This window comes from Perognathus longimembris, chromosome 5 (assembly GCF_023159225.1).
Source record: "Perognathus longimembris pacificus isolate PPM17 chromosome 5, ASM2315922v1, whole genome shotgun sequence".
In the NCBI taxonomy this organism is placed as follows: Eukaryota; Metazoa; Chordata; class Mammalia; order Rodentia; family Heteromyidae; genus Perognathus; species Perognathus longimembris.
Genome location: NC_063165.1, coordinates 57,538,889 through 57,543,982, shown reverse-complemented (window position 1 = coordinate 57,543,982; position 5,094 = coordinate 57,538,889). Strand labels below are relative to the sequence as shown.

General features: G+C 40.0%; 1 pseudogene; it reads left to right on the top strand.

The window, feature by feature from the left end:
• The first annotated feature begins 1,409 nt into the window (after positions 1 to 1,409).
• Positions 1,410 to 2,388, top strand: LOC125351312 (annotated as a pseudogene).
• The last annotated feature ends 2,706 nt before the right edge of the window (positions 2,389 to 5,094 follow it).

Genomic DNA, 5,094 nt, shown 5'->3' with positions numbered 1-5,094 from the left:
CACTTATTAATGTATGTGATTCCTGGTGGGCGAAGGTTTTGATCGCTGTTTGCTTATATTTGGAAATGGTATGCACATTAAATTTAGACATGTCTGATTGTTGGCCTATGTTGTCCAAATTTGAATGGTTTCAAAAAGGAAACACAGCTTTCTGTTCCTTTAGACAACACTCGTCGTCGTCCATCAATCAATCAACTAGCTGTCTTGGAACACTTACTGTCACTCAAACTGATGCCAGATTCTCGGTTACCATTGTTTTGACTCTTGGGAGGCAAAGAAAAGCACTCTGAGGAAAGGAAGTGACAAGGAGCACTTGTCCATGGCAGCCTCTCATTTGGAGCTGCAGGGATGCTGCTGGCTTCCTTCAAAGCAATGCTGTTATTTTGTCATGTTCCAATCTTATGTAAATTTCCCTTGAAGGAGTCTAAATCAGAAAACTTGTAGTTTACTGTTTGAGGCTATAAAGGATTTATGGACTGGTGGGCAACCTGTCAAGACTTATTCAGGACCAAATAACCTCAAACATGTATTTCAATGCAATCAAGCCTAGTGCTGCATTGCTCACGTTTTCTATCTTACCAAACCCTCTGCATTGATTTCTAAAGAAAAAGTTACATATAACCTTTATAAAAGTTATAAAAATAAGTCATCTGTAGCATAACAGCTAGTTGCACATTGTTTTACTCCCTATTACCTTATTTGGCCCTAACTATTATTAGCTATTATCATATGAACTTGGTAAATGGTGACACTGTTATACATTCATGTTTTCTATTACAAAATCAAGGATGCATTGTGCTGTGCTGTATAGGTTCTCCATGCTCTGGGGGCAGCAGTGCATGCCTGGGGAAAAGTCTCAAATTCTTCCTGAATCCCAGGACAAGTAAAGCCCAGAGCTGCTTAAGCAAGATGCAAGACAGAAATGAAGAGACATCTGAAAGAGTGTGAAAAGCATTTCTTCATTCTCTATGAAGGAGGAACATTCCTTACTCTTAACTCTTAATTCAAACTTCTTTTCAATTTAACTCATGGAATTAGAGTCAGAGGGAATTTGAAATTTGGCTGTCACTATAGCTAGATAGCACTGAACAATTCTTGAAAGCTGTGTTCCCACTTATGAAATAAAAGAAATGATGTTTGCTTTACCTAGCTATTTATAGATGTTTGAAAGGGTAACATGAGGTATTGTACAGGAAAATAACAAAATGAAAAGTTATGTGCTGATGTGACTATTACCATGAAGAAAGTCATGAACAATCCCATGTTAGTCAGAACTTCAAGGTGAAAATCAGAAATCCCCCTAGAGAAATACTGTTGAAACTCAGATCTGAAATCCCCTAGGCCTTCACAAAATGATATAAGGAACACAAGGGAATGAAGAATTTGAAACAAAGCAAATGAAGCAGACCTCTAACTGCTTGCTCAGAACCATTTCCACATCAACCATGGCCAGCTTCGTGGAGCTCAGTACCAAAGCCAAGATGCCCACTGTGGGCCTGGGCACCTGGCAGTCTACTCCAGGCAAAGTCAAAGAAGCTGTGAACGTAGCCACTGATGCAGGGTACCACCACTTCGACTGTGCCTACATCTATAAGAATGAGAACGAGGTGGGAGAAGCCATCCAAGAGAAAATCCAAGAGAAGGTGGTGTTAGCAAGCTGTGGTCCACCTTCTTTGCAAGGAACCTGGTGAAGGAAGCCTTCCAGAAGACACTCAAGCATCTGAAGCTGGACTACCTGGACCTCTATCTTATTTACTTTCCACAGGGTCTGAAGGCTGGGTCAGAATTCTTCCCCAGAGATGATAATGGAAATATCATCACCAGTAAAACAACATTCCTCGAGGCCTAGGAGGTCATGGAGGAGCTGGTAGATGAGGGGCTGGTGAAGGTCCTTGGTGTTTCCAACTTCAATAACTTCCAGATGGAGAGGATCCTGAATAAGCCTGGACTGAAATATAAACCAGTGATGAATCAGATTAAATGTCATCCATATCTCACCCAAGACAAACTGATCCAGAACTGCCATTCCAACAGCATCAGTGTCATAGCTTACAGCCCCCTGGGATCTCCAGAGAGACCTTGGGCCTAGCCAGAAGACCCTTCACTCCTGGAGGATCCCAAGATAAAGGAGATTGCTGCAAAGTACAATAAAACCCCAGCCCAGATTCTGATTCCCTTCCACATCCAGAGGAAGGTGGTGGTGATCTCCAAGACTGTGACACCAACATGAGTCATTGAGAAATTTCAGGTCTTTGACTTCACATTGAGTGATGAGGAGATGAGCACCATCCTCAGCTTCAACAGGAACTGGAGGGCCTTTGACCTACCTGAAACAACTCAGATGAGGAATATCCTTTCCAATCTGAATACTGAAGTGGAATTATCCAATGAGATTGCCTGCTGGATTCCCTCCTGGCTATCAGAACTCATCTCTCAAGTCCTAACTGGCCATGCTCATCTCAAGTGATCTTGTGCCTTGTTGAAAGCCAGTACCTGGGCTCTGCTGGTTTAGATTCATATGTTCAACAAGGAGCCAATATGATTATGAGAAATATGATCCAGTGAAGCAAGTGATTTTTTTCACTTATTTAAAATGACTAAATGTTTGTTAAACATCAGAAGCACTGCTAACACTGCGAATATGAAGATAAATGAAAAAATATATGATAATACTAAGCAAAAACAAAAACAAAAACAACAACGCAATTTCCGTTGCCATTGGCTATCTCCTGTAATCATAGCTACTCAGGAGGCTGAAATCTAAGGTTTATGGTTTGAAATCAGACTGGGGAGACAAGAGGAGAGATATCTCTAATTAACCAGCAAAAACCTGAAAGTGGAGGTGTATCTCAAGTGGTAGATTGTGACAACCTTGAATTACAAAGCTAAGCAAGGCCAAATGCTGTTGGCTCATGCCTATAATCCTAGCTACACAAGAGGCTGTGCTGTGAGGATGGCATTCAAAGCTAGCCAAGGCAGGAAAGTATGTGAGATACTTAATTCCAATAAAATACATAGCAAAAAGCCAAAAGTGATACTGTGGTTCAAGTGGTAGAGCACTAACTAGCCTTGAACAAAACAAAGCTTAGAGACAGCACCCAGGATCTGAGTTCAAGCCCCAGAACTAGCAAAAAAATAAAAATAAAAAATATTAAAAAAAAACAAACAAGGAAGCACATAGGTCCCAAGGCCTTGACATTCAAGTACATAAACAAACAAACAAACAAATAAAATGAAGCAATTTCTATGTCCTTAGTGGTCACATGTGCTCTTCCTTGTGATAGTTGAAATAAAAAAGCTAAGGAGCAATGTGTATTTAGAAACCTGATTTAACAAGTACTTGTCATGAGGACTGGTCATGGCTGTAGGCTGAGATAAGAGAATCTTTACTTTGGTCTAAAAGACAAGTGATTTGGGCTGGGGATATAGCCTAGTGGCAAGAGTGCCTGCCTCGAATACACGAGGCCCTAGGTTCGATTCCCCAGCACCACATATACAGAAAACGGCCAGAAGCGGCGCTGTGGCTCAGGTGGCAGAGTGCTAGCCTTGAGCGGGAAGAAGCCAGGGACAGTGCTCAGGCCCTGAGTCCAAGGCCCAGGACTGGCCAAAAAAAAAAAAAAAAAAAGACAAGTGATTTGGCAGTTGTTCAAATGCTTTATTGTATAGATGATCTAGGATGAAAAGGTTCAAGGCTTATCCATTTGATTCCTCACATATGATGACTGAAGCTTTTTTTTTGTTGTCGAGCTTTAAAAATTTATTGTTATTATAAAGGCAATGTACAGATGGGTTGCAGTTACATAAGTCAGCTCAAGGATAGTACTTGAGCCACATCTTCACTTCCCGGCTTTTTGGTGATTAATTTGAGATAAGAGTCTCATGGACATTTCTGCTCCAGTTAGCTTAGAACACAATCCTCAGATCTCAGCCTCTTAAGTAGTTAGGATTATAGGCATGAGCTACTAGTGCCCACCAAAAGATAATACTTTTGAGAGACTAGATAGACATTTCTAGATTGCCTTCTGTAGTGGAAGAGCAGGTTGCCAAGGGCAGAAACCAATGTGCCTGCTACACAGCTTTGAGTAACTATTCAACTCAGGTTAGGGCAATCAGTGTTTGTAACCTTCCTAATTTTTGCTGCCATCTCCTTATCTTTGGCATGTGGGTATGTTATCCTATCCTAGGCAGAACTATTCTCACCTGTAATCACTTTGTTTCTGTAGCACTACACTTCTCAAGAGCCTATTTTTTTTTATTTTTTGCCAATCCTGGGGCTTGAACTCAGGGCCTGAGCACTGTCCTTGGCTTCTTTTTGCTCAAGACTAGCACTCTACCACTTGAGCCATAGCACCACTTCTGGCCTTTTCTATATATGTGGTGCTGAGGAATCGAAACCCAGGGCTTCATGTATACAAGGCAAGCACTCTTGCCACTAGGCCATATTCCCAGCCCTCTCTAGAGCTTTTTTTTTTTTTTCCCCACTGTTTAAGGAATTTTATTAAAGCAAGAATTTTATAATCCAAATTACGTTTCCTCGCACAGTTATCAATTCTGTTACTTAGAACTGACATCCTGAGCTATTCCACAGTAAAGAATTACAAAATTAAAGAAAGGAATGCTTTAAATTTTTGTACTTTCCTGAAAATTCTTTTTCCCAGGGTCTATAAAACATTAATTTGTTTTTATATTTTACTATTTTTTGTAGTTTTTTTTTTTAAATCAAGTAATCTAGGACTAGCACTGTTTGCTAGACCTGGCATTTTCTTGGTACATAAGGTTCAAAGTTTCCTTTCCTTTTTTAAATTTTTTAAATTTTTTATTTTTTTAATTTATTTATTAATTGAACACAAATTTTTTTACAAGGTGTTGTGCAAAAAGGGTACAGTTACATAGTAGGGCAGTGTGTACATTTCTTGTGATATCTTACGCCCTGTTTTGCTATCCCTTCTCTAGGTCAGGTAGACATATATACAATATACAATGTATCAAGAACATATACAGTAGCCACATGGGCCATGGCCAAGAAAGTTTGCCTAGGGCATTAAATGTAATGTCGATATTAGACCATATGTCGACAGTAGTTTTATATGAATG